General features: G+C 35.5%; 1 protein-coding gene across 6 annotated transcripts in view; it reads right to left on the reverse strand.

Annotated features, from left to right (window-relative positions):
• LOC105222121 (somatostatin receptor type 5) overlaps nucleotides 1–18,952 on the reverse strand; it is a 48,165-nt gene that overhangs the window by 19,301 nt on the left and 9,912 nt on the right. The window contains exon 3 of one of the 6 annotated variants that reach the window (XR_007423083.1): nucleotides 1,559–2,180. The exons of the other annotated variants lie outside the window; for them this stretch is intronic. The gene's annotated coding sequence lies outside the window, so the exon portion shown is untranslated. Of the gene's footprint in view, nucleotides 1–1,558; nucleotides 2,181–18,952 lie in introns of those variants that run through there. 6 annotated transcript variants of the gene reach the window in all.

Genomic DNA, 18,952 nt, shown 5'->3' on the forward strand with positions numbered 1-18,952 from the left:
ACTTCATACATCTCCGTACATAAATAAATATGTGTTGTTTTCGTGGTATAACTTATTTACGTTCTGCCACATTGCTTTTCGCCTTACTTCGTTGCTTATTATTTGTGTTTTGCTTATCCGTTTTGCGCTTATGATTTTTGCATTACTATTTTATGCTCGCCATAAATGATTTGTCAGCGATTTTGCACAATCTTTTTGTGTGTGTTTGGTGCCACTCGTGCCAAAATAATCTTTTAAGTGTTGTTCCTAATCAACTTTCTTGGCTTATTTAATAACTAGAAGGAATTTCAGCTTTGCTGCTATGGAAAATTTTACGATGATCATAAAGCAACTTTAATATGGATAATGTAAATTGTAGTAGCGAAATATATGTATTTGGTTAAGTAGTTATATGGGTTATTTTAGTGAGGGAAATGATAGAGTTTGATTTTAATAACTTCGTCTTCCCTCATATGCCTGGGCTGCAGGAAATTTTCAAGGCGAAAAAATAAAAAAATAATGTTTTTTATAAACATATGTATATATATTTTACTAGGCATTGCAAAAAGTGGAAATATGGTGTAATACTCACTCAAATATATTTGAATATTTGGAGTGTGAAGTTCAAACCATTTTTTTTAAATAACCATATAGTATAAACTGGAAGACAGAAGAGCTTCATCGATCCATGTTTCTTCAAAAAGGATGCTGGTGAGAATATAATCGTCAATGGCGTCATGATAACCGACTGTTTGATGCCTGAAATTGACGCGGCGACAATTAATTTCAGCAAGACGGCGCCACTTTCCATGGATTTATCGAGTCGCTTGATACACTGTACAACTTTTTTCTCTGGGAATATGAAACGTGTAAAGTCTATGAGAACAATTCGGTTTGTGTTCAGGACTTGAAGCTAAACCAGACGCATGTCATTCGTAGTAGGGAACATTGAAATTAGTCACCCCTTACTTATATCCTTTGTAATAGTTGACTAAAATTAGAATATTGCTACAATTTTAATATCGTAAGTGATTATTAGTGATCCTTCAATACCATAAAAGCTAAGTCTCCAGATTTCAAGTAAATATTTGACACCCTGAAATCATATTCAGTCAAATTTTGGGAGAATTAGAATATATGCAATATGGTTTGTTGTTTATCTTTATTCTCTATTTATTGTATACAGAATATGAATAGAGGAAGACAATTTTTTTTCATAAAATAATTTTTGCCAATTCGTATGCATCCATTAAATCTTACAATAGACCTTCTTTTTATGCTCTGAACATGATATATTACATTTACAAAGAAGTCTGAAACACTCAAAAGGAAATGTCTGTATAAAATATAGTCGTATGTTCATATATAATATATGCTATATAAATGATCAACGTCAAGAGCTTAGTTGATAAAAAAAACTTCACAAAATTTCATACGAATTCTTTCCTAAGACTTTACTATAATGTACCTAAAGAATTTGTTCAAATCGAACTACTGTCTAATAAAGCTGTCATACAAACTGAACTGTCTTTCTTCAGTTCAGACCCTTCACTATAAGCAAATCATGATAAAGAGTTGAAGGTCTCAAAGGTGAAGCATTCCTAATAAATGAGATATACTTTCCAGCGAAATAGTTGAAAAAAACACCACAGATGGAATAATAACAAAGCGCGACAAAATAAGTGAGAAATATAAATTATTTATTTGTAAGCAATGAGAGTACATAAGTAGAAAGGCAGTGTAAATAGAGCGCTGTAGAAAAAAGTAAAGCTTGCAAATAAAGCAGCACGGCACTGCAAATATATATCTGTTGTGGGACTAATTTATATCAAACAGCACAGACTATGTTTTTGAGGTTAGCAAAAGTCTTACTTTGTGTACAAAATGATAAGCCACAGAGACGAAAACAATAAATAAAATAAAACAACAAAATAGGAAAATAAAAAAATGCCGAATAGCACGCATATTATTTATGAGCGCACTGCGGTCACCCAGCCGCCAAACGGCAACAAAATGTGGTTATCAGTGAGCGCGAAAATATCCAAATGCTTGTTTACTTACGCGTACGTGCTTGTCGGTAGCACAAAACGAACGCTAGCAGAAACAATTGAGTCTGTAATATATTGTGCGACACGGCGTATGAGCTACGAAATGCGTGAGAGCAGACAGTGAGCAAACCAAACTGCGCTAAAAGCATTTGCCTGAAAAAAATTATGCAATAAAAAGATAAATAAATACAAACTCTGTAAACAATAACAGGTAAATAAATGTTGCACAACCGACAACAATAAATCAGGCTGCAAACTGGACAAGACTTTTGTAACAGCTTTATCCATATCAATGCGTGCAAAGCAGCGGTAAGCGTGCTAGATTTGTCGAAATAACAAAAACATTGTCCTTTTTAAGCTGTGGATTAAAATTGTTGCTATGTTTTTGGATTTAAACTTTTTGTTAACACCTTTCATAACCGGATTACCGTTTAATTTGGTGTGATTTCTGTTGAGTTATATACACTTGAAAGATTTTTGAACGTTTTAAGCGATAAAACAATGGTCGAAAAATTCATATTGTACAAAATTTTACATATTTCTTTACTGTTTCTCAACTTTGTTGGATTACAGAGTAATTTGAGGATTGCAAGCTTTGCTTTATCTAAGAAGATTATATACGAGTATTTTGGCTGCGGACTCACCCAGTAGAACAATAAACTATATTCTTTTGATCTGAGTTTCATTTTAGATACTCTGAGCAGTTATCTTCACATTTATATTCCTTAAATAAGCATGTATAATTTTAAAGTCATTTCAGTTCATTCGTGTAAAGGGAAACCAATTTTAAACTTTTTATGGAAAAAGTAGAAAATGGAAAAATGGAAATGGGATTTTTTAACATAATAACTAAATACTTGTATATACTCTTAAGCTCTGCGGCAAAATCAACTGTACGATTGGCATTAGATAAGATCTCCACAGGGACCTTTGGGTATAGCTCAATACGCGGGGTCTGGTGGACAAATTCGATCTCATACCCATACACTTTATTTGGGAGAGAAGTTTCCAAGTCACATTAAAGAAAGATGAATTGATGAAGGATTCAAAATAACCAACGGAATGGGAGCGGAAATCTTTTGCCCGGAACTGGATCTCAGGCGACCCAAGATAGCTAACCGCGCAAAAAATAATATAAAGAAGATAAATATATGCGTCGATAGTCAGGCAGCAATTAAGGCAATAAACTCACAACGCATAACATTAGAGAATGTTTTTAGAAATAGAAAAGCAGTAGATGCAGCGGCTGCCGGAAAGCGGCTATTCATATACTGGGTTGCTGGCCACAAAGGAGTTCCAGGTCACGAAGCAGCGGATAAGATTCCCAAAAGTGCCATTTATTTGGCTACAGAACAAGTACAGAAAACAAGGAAGTCGCTAAGAACGATATTCAATGAAATTTAGGAAAGAGCTGACAGGCGGATCAAGGCGAGATGAAATTCCCTAAGTACGTGCAGGATCGCCAAGATCATATGCAAGGGACCTTTAGAGAAATTCAGTTACTTCTTACTCACACGGTCTCAAAAGGACTACCAGACGATTGTTGGCCTCTTGACAGGTCCGAACCTACTGGCGAGGTTAAGTGATGTATGCAGAAAGTGCAGTGAAGTAAACATGAGATAGATGTTGAAACACGTCTTATGCCTTTGCCCAGCACTTTTTAGTGATCGAATTAAGTATCTAGAAGCTTCGAAGGTCAAAGAACTGGACGAAGCATCAAACGTAGTTGCTCTCAAAGTTCGAAAAGAACGTTGGCGTCCTTGGAGAATTCTTCGCCTGAAATTAAACAGAACTTTCGGTTGGTATTACTAAAGACCACCAGGTCTATGTATCGAGTGATAGCCGACCTATATTTATTCATGTATTTTTTTTTTTCTTTACTTTTTGAAAAAAAATTGTTCTGACCTAACAATTATAAGTCCAAAATATACATAAAAAATGCATTAGCTACATGTTCATTGTCCTAGTGTCATAATGCCCATGAATTAAGGCATGGCGGATTTAAAATGATAAACGATATGTGGAAAGGCATAGAAAAATTGTATTTTAGAGTATGACTTTGTTTTTACTAAAATATTATTTCGTAATTTAAAAAAAGTCAGAATATTAAATATTTTTGCTGAGAGGACCATCTTTGCTTTAAAACTTTTCAGATGTATGCTTCAGATGTATTATCCTGGAATGCATATTATGAGTGAAATAAGAAACAGGATTGGCTAATTGGCAAGATTGTCGGTAGATAATTCAAAACTTGAACAAGACAATATTGATCCTTATCCACATATCAAAAGCGATGAGCACAATGTTCGAAAAAATTATCACCGCATACGAAATAAGTGAGATTTGGAGTCTCTCTTTAAGGTTAAAAAATGAACTGCTCATGCCCTTTTCAAAGGAAGAAAATTAGATGCGGATATAGAAGTTCCAGCAAAAGGAAAGAACTACGAGGTGTGTTCAAAAAGTATCGCGAATTTTGTGTTTTTTCAAAAATTATTTATTTATTCATGAATATCTATTTTGTCCCCTTCAAAGTAATCTCCATGAAATATTATACATACACTTGTACCAACGGTTTTTCCAATCTTCGTAGCACTTCAAAAAATCATTTTTATCTTCTTCAGCTCCTCCTTCGATGCCGTCTTTATCTCGTCAAGAGAAACGTAACGTCGTCCTTTCATGGGCCTCTGCACCACGCCCCTGCAATCGAAGAAAACTGTCAGTTACGATTCGCGATACTTTTTGAACACACCTCGTACTTTTAGGTTATAAAACCAACGAAATATGGAAGATATATAGGATTTGTCAATAAGGCACTACAAAAGTAGACCGATAGTGGCAGCAAATGACGCCATATTTTTTCCCGTTCTTCCGATATTTCACTTCCCCAAGATTTGCCATTTAATCATGGATAGAAATACTATCTAAAAACGAATAGAAATTATTTAAATTTGCTACCGAAATTCGTAGTCAGTGGCCTCAGCTTTAAGATTTACAACAAGGTATAGAATATTTTTTATAGAAACAAGAAGTTTACACCGTATAACCACTGTCTATGTTTACAGAGCTAGAACCACTAAGCTAATACATTGAACTCCATTAAAAAGACAGATAGAATAAAAAGAAAGAGAAAAGAAAAATAGCTATGCTTGAAAAAGTAAGAGTGTAAGAAAAGAAGAGCGAAAAAGGGTTATGCCTAAAAATTTTTTACAACCATATTCCTTAAACCGAGATCATGCAATCTCATCTACGCATTAAATTTAATTACATAAATTATTTCACTTAATGTATATAAAACTTTTACGAGCTTTTTCTCATTTTTTAAACCTCTGCCCCTAAACATGCACCCTAGGCAAGTAAGCTGAGAACAAAGTTGCTTAACCATAAGAAAGAGATAAATTAACAAAATCATTTATTAGTGGTCCCTCTAGGCGTACACACGCTTTCATGCCCTTTAAATTACCCGGAAAGTGCGTAAAAACTTTGCTAAATAGCAGCAACAAATTTAAGCATACTAATTTGGCAACTGCACCCTAGACGCCAAACTTTGTTACGGTGAACCATAAGAAAAAGCGAAAGCATAAATAATATGCGGCAAAATGTAGACAAAAGTGGCAAAAGTATGCGAAAAAAATGTGTAAGAGAAAAGGAAATTAGGTAAAAAAAAAATATAGCAACAATTTGCTAAGCCGCTTATGGGAGCAAAGTGGCAACGCTGACTTGCGCGCTACTTTTCGCAGCTAAAGCGCATATTGATTTTATTAAAGCATTTTGATTTACGGCAAACATACATTTTTACTTTTTTACTTTACTTTTGCTGCTTTTTTGTGTGTGCCTTGCTGCACTGAACAGCTTGGCGCTGGCGAGCTTGCTGTCGCTCCATTTTTCATGCTCATCAGCTGTCAGGTTGCGGCGCGTTGACAGTCTCTACAAAGTTTCGCTACGCTTGTTTGTAATTTAATCTTTTTGTTGCTAAATTAATTTAAACTTAACGCTGGACGAAAATTAATTTTTGTCACACTTGTTGTTGCTTGAGTCTGGCTTTCAGCTTTTATTATAACCTCGACATGTCTAACGATATATTCGCCTGAAATTCGGCATTGACTATTGACCAAGTAGTAGTCTTATGTTCGAAGAAAGTGTTCCGATCGGATTACTATAATACATAGATCTTAGAACTGAACGATCAAAATCTAGTACTTGTATGGAAAATATTTAATTTAACGAAATATCCTCAGGAACGGTACAATCTATGCAAAAATTGTTTAGATAGGATTACTATGGCACATTAGCCTAAAACTACACTGGAATCTTTTGGATTTGTGTGGGGTATTACAGCTGCGTTGCAACCGAAGTTAACGTTTTTTCTTGTTTTTTTTTATTTGTTTATGCTAGCTTTGCACGCTGTTGCCATTAGCTTAGCGCAAACCACTAACACAGTTAATATTTATCGCCAAAACTACAAAAACAAAAAAATATACACTCACACATATTAGTTGCTAATAAGCTTACGCTTTTATTGTAAGCCCCTCATGCAACTTGCGGTTTTTAATGCAATTTTATTTTCCTCTTCCTCCCTCACTCTCTCTCATTCCCTCCCCATATTCAAACTTTCTAATTACCCACTTGACTGAGCAATTATTCGCACTCGTTCATTTTGGCACATCATTTGTTTGCTGTTGCAATATTTATCTTGCACTCCTCCATCTAGCTAGGGTCATGTTGCTTTCTTCTGCCACCATTTGCTGCATATGTTCTCTCAGCCACTTAATTTCATTTCGTATTTGTTTTTTTCTTCCCTTCGCTTGTTTGTCTGTTGCAAAACTATGCTCATCTCCCCTTGGTCGTTGCAACGTTTGCTATTATGTAGCATCTTTATCAATTTTGCTTCTTAAACAGTTACGTGCAAATGTTTGGCTGTTTGTATGTATTATTGTTGAAGAAGTCGTTGCACACTTGCTGAGGTTGTCGACATTGCAAGTTGATTGCAGCTGCGGGTGGCAAGGGTTTATGCAACAATGTGGCAAGTTAATTAAATTCTCACAATTGCCTGATCTATTATGTAAGCGCTGTTTATTTCTTGTAATAATATAAAGAAATTCAATTTCTGTTAGAAATCAGCAAATATTCTGTTTTGTTCATGTTTTTCATTAGTGGTACAACCAAATTTAACTGAGGACCTTCAAATTGACATAGAATTAAAAAAAGTGCTTTTGAATTATATTTGATAAATTCTGATCTTGTTCTGCTTTTAAGAGATTCTATGTTCTAAGCTAAGCATGATGCATACCATTTTTAAATAATTATATTATTATGTGAACCAATTGTCAGATCGAAACTACCTTCGGCAGGAAGCCATGTATTATTAAACTTTAGATTTTCGCAAACAAGAATGAATATATAAACACAATCTTTAATAGTATACATTTGATATTGTTTTTAAAGTTTTGTTAAGTACTTAGTATGTCAAGGTTCAAAACCTGTCAGGAGATCGTCAAGTTCCAAGTAAATCACAAATATAAAGGCTTTTCTACACAGCTTAACTGCAGCATCTCTCATGCAATGGTTTTCGAAAAGACCTATTATGACTTAAAAAAAAGTCCACCAAACAGCAGTAATTTTATTCCTTTCGCCCTAAAGCATACTGTTTGAACACACGAAACTATACAAAAAAGTATTTTGGCCGACTTTAAAATGAGTTTTTTAGAGAAAGCTGGCATTCGAAAAGTATCAGGGAAAAGTATTGAGTTAGGTTAGCTTAGATGGATGATTTAGAGAGATCGCCCATGAACTGCTATGTGTAGGCCTTTGTGAAGTTATAAAAAAGAAGGACTCCTGTGTTTGAACTTATAAATTAGCAAAACGCTTAGTAGCCAATACAAATTTACATAGGCATTTAATTTCCATTCCCGCCAGTTCGGTGGCAATTCTGAAGGTATACACTCTCAAGTGTTTAAGTGGTGACCTACCAAACGTGGAACAGTCAACAAAGAAGTGTTGAGTTTTTTCCTTCTAATCTTCTTCCATACAGCTTCTGCATATGGCGCCCGGTAAGATTTTCAATATTACGGCGGCATGGACGCCAATAAGGCAATGGCCTATAAAAAGTCTCACAACTAGAGAGAGGCTAGCCTTACTGAGGACAAAGAGATTACTAGATCTCTTGCTATCGATTTTGAGCCAAAAGAATTTGCGGCTGCGCATGTATCGATGATGGCCTAGCACTGGCCAAGCTTCCGCTAAGCTATCTAGTAGTAGAACACAAGAGAATACGGAAGCACCGACCCTCTCCCAATGTACCGATAGCGGTTCTAGCTTGACTTTCCAGAAAGTCTGAAGCTGTAGTTGACCACCAACCCTCTCCATCCATTAAGAAGCTCACTGCACTCTCCTCCAACGGGTTCTTCCCATCCACAACTCCCTCACGGGATATGTGCAGAGAAGTAAACGGCAGAGTAGGATATGGCGACTTCATTATCCAAGGGCTCCGGTATGAAGTCAAAGTGTGTGAGGATATCCGAGTGTTCAAACACATGTTCATTTAGGAACCTTTATTCTCTGGGTGTGATAGCAACTTTCCCAGTCATACACCTTCCGACGATATCTACGGCACTATGTGCAAGTTGGCGTTAAGTGCCATGGGAAAAGTATTGGACGTTCATGTAAATTTGAGTAATGAGACAAACCATAGGAGAAAGTAACGCGTTAAAAGCTACCTAAAACGATGGCAAAATTAAGTAAATTTCACTTCGAATTGCATATGAAACCACCATATTATCTTTTGTTATTTTCAAACCTTTGGATATAAGTCGCTGAACTAAAATCGGAGAGAATAAGACTTGCATGAAGCAAAAGGTCAATCGTACTGTATAAACTATGTAGATAATACACCGATGTTTGAGAGTCGTTAACAACCATGTCGAATAACAAGCCTAAATTTTGTTTAAAAAGCTTTTGCATTGAATTATCCAGCACTGAACAGAAAGTGAGTTGAAGGTTTCGTCTAAACTAAGATCCGTCGTATAAAAAGTTCATGCGGTTCCATTAACTAAAAAAGCTCATAAGGTTTCATTTAATGCAAAAATTGTTTGTTAGCACATGTACTGTTTCTACAAAAGACAAACATTCACATTCACGCTTCAGAAGTGTTAGTATTAATTTCTTTAGAGCTACCGGCAAAACTCTATGTAAAATGTGTAATCAAGAAGCCAAAAACTTTCTAAAAAAATCTCTACATATTATCTGCTACCCACAAAAGGTACTTTTTTATAGGCGGAGGTATTTTTAAATTACACGAATCTGCAGCGTCTGCATCACAATCATCTGTGCACGTATTTTCGTGGCAGCTCATATATTTAGCTAATAGTTTCGTAGTCGCAGAGTCTCATATTGTCTGGCAATACTAGTTTATGTATGCTTCCGCACTTCAAGCTCTTATACACCATATTCACCAACTAAGGCGTTTCAGTTTGACTGTACTTTTATGACGCGCAAATTGCTACTTTGCGCTTTTGCTCAACTGGAATGCCGAACGCTGATATTAACACAATTTTTCGCTTTGTACGCCGCCGCTAGATGGTACTTGCGTATGGCGAGCACTCAAGGCCGCATCAAGTGCGTAGATATTGCTAGTTTTTGCTCATTCAATTGTGTGTGTGTGTGTGTGTATGTGGGAGTGCAACGATTGCGCTGGCAATATTGAATATGTGTATGTGCGTACATTCAATGTTGCCAGTGAGACGTTTCTTATGCAATGCCCATAATTTGAAGTGAAAAGTGAAAGAGTGCGCGAGTATTGAGAGTGGGAAGGCGCCTACCTTTGCCGGTTTTTTAAATTAAAATTTTGTATGCAATTTTTTACTGCGAAGAATTGCGGATATTCTTCAATATTAACGAAACAGCTTCTTTGGTATTTTGTGACTCAGGAAATTTTTGCCTGAAAGTTGCTGGTAATAATAGCAAATGTCTTTCGAACCTAGTCAACTCATCTTGAAGTTAGGTTATAAGTTTAATATTCCATCATAACCTCGCGCTAGAAAATTTAATAACCCCAATATTGCTTAGGAACAAGCTTATAGAGCTTTATCCGAGCTTTGCATAGATGAAAGTTCTAATGAAAGCTGCAAAACTGACAGCCAGATATTTGTATTGCTACTTGAAGTCTACTTAAACGAAGGAGTGAACTTGGTCCCTTCCACATTACTACAATAAGAAACAATTAAAAACCGAAAAATGCGGTAAATGTGGAATTGCCAAATATTTTCAGCATAAAGTTAATGAAATGCGCCAGTAAAAAAATATCCAAGGTAAATAGAAACTTTGAAATGCATGCATTGGGAATGCAAAAACAATAAATGCAGGGAATGCGCACTGAGGAAAGTTGCTTTTGCCCTCACCGTCGGCAAACGTTGCCGCGAATGCTAATAGAGGCAATTTTTCTTTATGCAACGCTGCACTATTTGTATTGTTGAATCAAGGCAGCGCACAAAAAAAAATAAAACAGAACAAATTTACCGAGAGAAATAGGGTAATAAAAACATTCCCTAAATGATTTTTGAACTAGTGTTTGCAAAATTTATTCACCATTTAAATTCATTTCATTTTTTTGTGGCAAGCGAGTGCGGTCGCTGTGAGCGCGAAAGTAAAACTAAAGCGAAATAGTTCATAGCTCGTTAGAGCTACTCGTTATAGCTGTGGTTGCTGAAATGCCGTCAGACGTGGCGGTAACTGTCGCCTTTTCGCATCGCGACTGCCAAATCGCACATCAATGAAAATTTCAAACAACTAAATTAAGCTAAATAACAGGGCCGCTGCCTTTTCGGTGGCGAAGTGTGCCGCTCTCTCACCACTTTTTTTTTGGCGCTTTTGTTTACTTGCAGCCCTTCTGTTTATTTGCCACAACTCGCAGCGTAACAAATGCCTTTGTTATGCCCACATTTTCCGTGTGCAACAAACAATTCCTGTTTCGAGTGCCAAGCGCCTCTTGCGCAACCTCGGCTTCAGCCACAGCGTAGGCCAGTGCATGCCTCTGCTTTCACTTTTTACTCGGTTGCCGCACTCTTTTTTGCTGTGTTTGTTTATTTAACCAATGAAATTTTAATTAAAACATTACTATTGCGGCTGAAGAGGCAGCAGTGGCTGCGGTGAGCAAATAGGCGCGTTTGATGTTTTTCAATTAAGTCTAGGCTGATGGATACTGTGGTTCATGGCGGAAGAACTGCAGACAAAAGTTAAATTTAAAGGTAGAAACCAGTTATTGCGGTTTAATTTTGATTTTTGAAGTGGTTAGATTTGGCAATACAAAGAATGTGAGCAACGTTGGGGAATACACATTTATATATTAATATTAAAATTAACTATTTTTAAGTGGATGAAAGCGCTTTAAGGAATTATAGCGCGTAAATTTAATATAAGTTTATAAGGTTCGTGATATTTGATTATCTTCGCTATAATAGAAAATTGTTCACCACATAGTTGGCCAAGTGCTCGCACTTTTTTTATGTTGGAATACCGCATGGTAGAAAACTAAATCCAATCTTACGTATTTACAGATTAAAAGAAGAAAAACTTTAACTTAGGTTGCACAGAAGCTATAATACCCTTCATGACTACATTTCTATAGCAGATTTACGTATATTCCGCACACTTAACCGGCCAGCAATGTGTGTCTAATGAGAAACGTTTTACAGTTTTTTCTAGCTTCGCTCTTCCATATAACTAACCTTCATGTCAAGTTAAGGAGTCAAGGTGTCAGTGTAACTGCGCCAACTTAAATCTTAGCTGAGTTCTTTTTATTTTTACGCGATCTTACCAAGTGAGTCTCTTATCAAATGAACCCCCATTTTTGTTTTTTTTTTGCTCATGTGCATGTGTCATGTGGTAACACCTAACCATATAAAGTCACTTGCAGGCAATTATTGTGCTTGAGGGTACTACTAGTACGTACTTCTCGCTGTTGATGCTAATGTTCCCTTTGGTGAGTTACGGTTCTAGAGCATTCAATTGGAACTGCAGTTTTCTCGAAGCAGCAGTGCTAGCCAGTGCAAGTTGCCACTTGTTGCTAGCGGTGCAGTATCATCAGCATTGGTTGCTGTCATTGCGGATTCAGAGTTGAGCATTTGAAGGTCTGCTGTACAAGGAATGTAGAGAACAGAGGCGAGTAGACTACCTAGAAGTACGCCAACATGAACAGCTCTCAAATCTGACTCAGCATCACGGCATCTAATGTAAATCGTCTGATTGTGCAAGGAAGACTTTAGCAGCAAATAATAAGGCATCATCAGTTTTTCCTTTAATTTAAAAATAGGCCTAGATGCCAGACTTTGTTAAATTTCGTGAAGATATTCCTTCAAATAAAGATGTTTTTCCAGTTCACTCAGCACTTCAATAAACACTCTAGACGTATCGTTCTATGAAGAACCACTCCTTCGAGATCGACTCTTATTTTAGTGAATCCTGCTATATATTTCGACAACAAAGTGACTTACGAAATTGTGTGTTGGATTTAGCGTTTCGAGTTTACGTCACCCATTTTTATAGCCACTTTAAGCTAGCCGCGATTGCTTATGTATGTAGTTTGTTTATGGTTGGAACCACATATAACGCTTTCGGAATTATACTTGATTTACATATGTATATCTACCTGATCGCATGGTTAATCATGAACAGCACACGGAGTTACTTTCCAACCTTTCAAATTAATCCGAAATGACTGGTGCTTTTGAGCTTTGGGGCTAGAGTAGTCATGATTCACGTATTTGGTCTTCACTGGTTCTATGCGTCATTATAAAGAGATGAATTTCAAGCTGTTACCAACCTTATCTTTAATGAATCGGGATGCCGAAAAATGGAAAAACTCAAAGCTTTTCAAATTAATTTTTACTTACTTAACTAAACCTAAGGGTTTATTTGAAAGCTCGGTAAGATTTCAGTTAGACTATGATTATGGAGACAGCAGTGAGGTAAAGGCTATGTTTTAGAGGGATACATCTGTGCTTCAATTGCCATTTTATGCGATTCGTGTTTTGTGGTACGAAGCGGCCAGTGTACGAGTATAAGCTGTCAATCAATTATATAAAAAAATGTGAAGAACATGTTGAAAAATGTGTAAAGAACTATGTTAAAGTAGTTGTGTCGCTCAAGTCTACAATAGTAAATACAAACTTATACTTGAGTAGGTTTTATAATGACTTCTGTAAGGTTTTATTAAAAGTTCATCAAATAAAGTGAGTTCAGAAATAATTATTTAACTGATGAAGTTCTTGAAAAAGCATGCTTATGTAAAATGTATCATTACATCGAATTAACTACTAGCCTAAGCTTTGTTAGATGCTCTAAATTTTCTTATATGCATCCTTGATATACTCTCTTACACGGTTTCTGACGAAAACTGGCTTTGATTACTTATGTCACTCAGTTCATATATTTTCCAAATTTTTTGTAGCCATAGTTTTGGCAAGTTTAGAAACAATATTCTTGCTCAAGTAATTGAAGATGATAATATATAAGTACAATAAAATATGCAAAAAAGCATTCAATTTTACCTTCTAGTTTGACATTGACCACCAGAGCTTTTATTAAATTGAAAGACAGAAAGCAGTCAACTTTTGAATGAAGTATTTTAAATTATGTACATACATATGTTTGTGTGCGTGAGTGAATTCAGGTATTCCACCGCTTTTCGGAAATTGTATACAAGTCAGAATACTGTAAATCGTTTTAAAGCGTGAAAGAAATATTGATGTGTTTCTCGAAAGGTAAACAATAAAGTTATTTGCGAAATTTATTATTGCAATATTTTTTTCCTTGCTTAGAAAGCAATAATGAATTTTATATTTTATGCATTTCAAGAATATCATTTAGTGCATTCTTACACAAAAATACACATAAATATATAATTACTTATGCGTCTTCTCCAAAGATGGAAATTATTAGTTTATACTCCAAGCAAATAACGATGTAACTATTTAGACTATTTAGACCATACATCACCGAAATTGTGCGCCGATTGATTCTAGTTATCAGAAAGTGTAGAAAGAAGTATTTAAATATGTTCTTAAATACTGTCTGTTAAGTGTATTGATGGAAGTCATATTATTGAGATTAAAGCATCTATTGAAACAATTACAAAAAAATAACTGAGCTGGGTAACACCGAGTACATGACGCAAGCATTTATTTCGTGTACTAAATAATATTCTTGTAAATGCGTATGAAAGCTTTGAAATATACGAATTGACACTGAGTCGACAAGCAAGAAGCTTAGACGAAGTTGTCTAACTAATCCACTGCTACACATGAAAAGCTATACAAAATGACTTTAAATAATAAAAGGGTCCAATAATGTATTATATAATGTATTATATGTACAAAAAACTAAAATATGAAAAATATGTGAAAGCTTCGAAAGATAAGCACTTGCTAAAATGTTGAAATTTGAACGCCATATGAGATATTCGAAGGATTAATATTTGCAACAAAGTCGACTCTTAATCCATATTCAAAAATCTTGAACGAAGTTTTTTAACTAATGCACTGCTAAGCGCAAAAGCTCTACGAAATGACGTTAAAGGTAATGTGCGAAAGACTATAATATGAAAAATCTGTGGAAGCTTCGAAGGATAAGTATTTGCAAAAATGTTGATATTTGAAAGCTTCGAAGAATAAATATTTCCAAGAAAGTTGACACTTAATCTATATTCAAAAAGCTTAAACGAAGTTTTTTAACTAATGCACTGCTACACTCAAAAGCTCTACGAAATAACGTTAAAGCTAATGTGTGAAAGACTATAATATGAAAGCTCTGTGAAAGCTGCGAAGGATAAGTATTTGTCAAAATGTTGATATTTGAAAGCTGTATGAAAACTTCGAAATATTTCCAACAAAGTTGATACTTAATCGATATTTAAAAAGCTTAAGCGTGAAAGCTCTAAAGCATAAGTATTTGCAAAAATGTTCAAATTTGATTACCAAGAATCTTTGACCACGCCCTATATAATCGGTCTAAATTCTTCAACTAATCCACTGCTACACGCCATATGATGATATGAAAGCTTTGCAGGATAAGAAATTAATTGTATAGTAATCAGGTTTAAAAATGTTCAACCCAAAGACCACGCTGGCGGCTTTCGAATACCGCATAGGTATTTCAATCAATCTCAATCTCATTAAAGTGTTTGTTCAGATCAAAATCGAAATTAACAAGAGCACTTTTGCACAGTACGTCTTCGGCTTTTATAGGCACGTTAAACTTAACGTTCACAAGAAAATGTTAATCCTCCTTACCAAATTTTACAGTGGAGTGTACGGAGATTTAGTAAGAAGTTGGCTTGAGTGGCATCGTAAAGGTAATTTCATACAAACTCAATCATAAATTGCCTCTGAATCCAAAAACAGGAAGGATAATAGAGAGGACTAAAAACTGGCATAGTAATACTGTAAGAGTGGGACGAAAAAAGTGAGTGTGGGAGAAAGAATTTTAATTGATAGATTGCAGTATCGAAGTCATGTGCATTAAGATTAATAAATGAGGAATGCACCGCGACCTTAGGTCTATTGTACCCTGAGCATACAGAGCCTCTCAAAAATAAATTTGGAAACAATCCGAAACAGTATACTCGTATATTTATTTGTCTTCATCAGGGAGTTCTATTGTGAATATAATGGTACACACGGTAGTTCCAAGACCATTAACTTTATTATTTTTTATAATTTTTATAACTACTCATAGCAACTATTATAATTTATACAAATATACATACATATGTAGCAACACCAAGCGCATTAACTTTATCTGGAATTGCATGCTCTTATCTCTTTAAAGATATTTAATGTCCACTGTCATGCGGAAAGTTATTGGCGCCTTTTGTAGAACGCATAAACATTATTTCCTGGAAAGCTCCCCAAAACTCTTTCCTTATAACTCAATTTATGGCCACGATTTCGCCTGCGTGTTTTGCTATTATTTATTTGTTTTTGTCTTTTTTCATAATAAAAACACTTTTATTTATGATCCCCAGACACACACACTCTTACATAGAGTTAGGCGAAGCGATATTCATGGCAGGCCTTTATACACGTTACAGCTACAAACCACCGAATAAGTACCCGAAAGTAAATAGCACGTTTGCGCCAGCTAGCCTATATACACTAGCATTATTAAAGAAGTAGATAACTGTAAACATGTGTGTGTTTGCGTGTTCAACAAGTTTTGCTTTGGTATTTGTCGAAAATTGCTAGCACATTAACTCGATTTCAATTTTGTTGTATCTGCAAATAAACAAAAGTTAAGCGTTAGTTTATGACTGCTGGGCATGCACCTTTCCGAGTGTTGGCAAATTACAATAACTTCGCTGCTATGTTGCGTGTGTATTGGTGCGCTATGATACGGTTGCTGTGTATGTGTTAGTCAATAACAGGTGTGCTTTCATATACCGTTTTCTTTTTTTTTTTCTTTCCATGTCAATGCGATTGTATGTGTGTGCTCTTTGATAGGCGCTCTGGTTGTTTTTGTTGTAATATTTGCTACTTAAGTGCGTTGCTTGGTGTCACTTGCCAAATTGATAAAATATTTATTTAATTTGCCTCATTTCTGTTTTGGCTTTCTCTTCCTTTGTTATTGTTTTGTCTGTATTTTGCCTTTATCGTTTATTTGGAGTGGGAAACGATTTCAATCTGCGTAGTTGTTTAAGTTGGCAGTGCTAGCTTTTATTTGGCTTTAATGCTTTAGGCAAATATGTGCGAAAAATATTTAATAACTTCATTTTATCGATTATTATATGTAAAACAAGTCCATAGTTAATATAAATACATTATTAAATATTTGATCTATATCAAAAAGTTCCAGTTCCCTTTGGCAGCGAAACGTCTACTTTAAGAGAGATCTTGAATTTTTGATATATCAGTTTTTGCCCCGGTATATCCCGTATTTTCCCATCAAGCAGCTGCTCATTTTTCGGAACCATTGATATCGGATCATCTTAAGATATACTACTGTGCCCAAAAAATAAGATGGCATTGTATTTATTTTGAAAATTCTTTATTTATTCTTCTAAATCAATTTCATCCCCTTCAAAGTAATCCCCTCCCGATGCAATGCACTTATGCCAACGGATTTTCCAATCTTCGAAACACTGGTTGTAGTCACTTTCCGGGATGGCCTTCAGTTCCGTCTTCGCTGTGGCTTGAATCTCCTCTATCGTATAAAAACGGTGTCCCCGGAGCGGTCTTTTGAGCTTGGTGAACGATATGGGTTGAGTTTTTGGCGAAATGATCACGAATTACGAGGGCAGTATGGGATGGTGCATTATCGTGGTGTAAAAACCAAGAATTGTCTTTCCACAATTCCGGCCTTTTTAGGCGGATAGCGTTACGCAAACGACGCATAACGTTCAAATAATATTCCTTGTTGACTGTTTGATCGGTTGGAAGGAATTCATAATGCACAACACCACGATAATCGAAGAAAACAGTCAACATGACCTTGATTTTTGAGCGACTTTGGCGCGATTTTTTTGGTCTCGGCTCTCTTTTGGCACGATATTCGCTCGATTGATCGGTTGTTTCGGGGTCGTAAGCATAGATCCAAGTCTCATCGCCAGTTATAATGCATTTCATGACACCCTGGTAGTCGGAAAGCATCGTTTCACACACTTCAACGCGACGCCTTTTTTCCAAAAAATTCAATGTTTTCGGTACCAGTCAAGATTTGACGCGCTTGAGGCCCAAAACATCCTTCAAAATGGTATTGGCTGAGCCTTTTGATATGCCAACTTCATCAGCAAGGTCTCTAATTGTTAATCGACGGTTTTTCAACACCAAATCTTTGATTTGTTGAACGTGAGCTTCGTCGGTTGAGGTTGATGGTCGCCCTGGACGCTCTTCGTCTTCGACACGTTCACGGCCGGCTTGGAACTCACTATACCACTTGTAAACATTTTTTTTAGACATAGCCTCATCACCAAAGGCTTTCTGCACCATCCTCAACGTATCCGCAGCAGAAAATTGATTCCGTAAACAAAATTTAATGCAAATTCTTTGCTCAACAAATTTCGATATCGCAAAAAACGAAAAACTCACTTTTAGCAGCTCACAAAACGACACGTATCTCAAACACTAATGAATATTTTGACATGAAATTTGACATAAATGTGACTGACAGTACTACCAACCTAAAAAAAAAATAATTCTCCAAATCCTTCGACGCGCGCAGTTTAAATTCAAATGTCACCTTATTTTTTGGGCATTTCTTATTGAATAATTAAAAAATCTTGAAATTATACTTGCGTAATTCCATTCATTGCTTTAGATTGAAAAATATTTTCACTCAACACTGATAGTATGTCGTTCACGAATTTTCAACTCTGCTAAAATAAGTCTTTTCATATACTCGTATGGATGTATCAAATTTCAGATAAACGAAAATGGTAAATTCTTTGGCTGAAATCTATACGCAACTTTATAATAAATTTCTTTGTGCTTTATTATACAAAATCAATTATTTATATATACCTATTATTGCATATAAATATTTATTTTAATTTATACAATGCCTCCAGTTAAGTACTTGAACAATTTTACGCTACATTAGAAACATTTGAAAATCCCTTCACTGTAAACAGCCAATTACCATAAATAAATAATATAAAACAATAACTTTAATTGAAAACCTAACAAGAGATTTGCCATTATTTCAATTATCATAAAGTAAACAAATGAAGCTTATCAACGCGCCACAATTGTGCTAAGGACAATGCGATCGACAGCGAAATAATTAACTACGAGTCTGGGCGCAAATGAGGTCAAAAGTATTGCTATTATTGAGAGAATTAGAAAATTGCATCAGCAAGCGGCCAAAGCACTAATACATATTTATTTGTATATGAATAAATATAGTATATTAATATACCATATATGTACATTAGGGTGTCC

The sequence above is a fragment of the Bactrocera dorsalis genome, chromosome 5 (genome assembly GCF_023373825.1).
Source record: "Bactrocera dorsalis isolate Fly_Bdor chromosome 5, ASM2337382v1, whole genome shotgun sequence".
Lineage (NCBI taxonomy): Eukaryota > Metazoa > Arthropoda > Insecta > Diptera > Tephritidae > Bactrocera > Bactrocera dorsalis.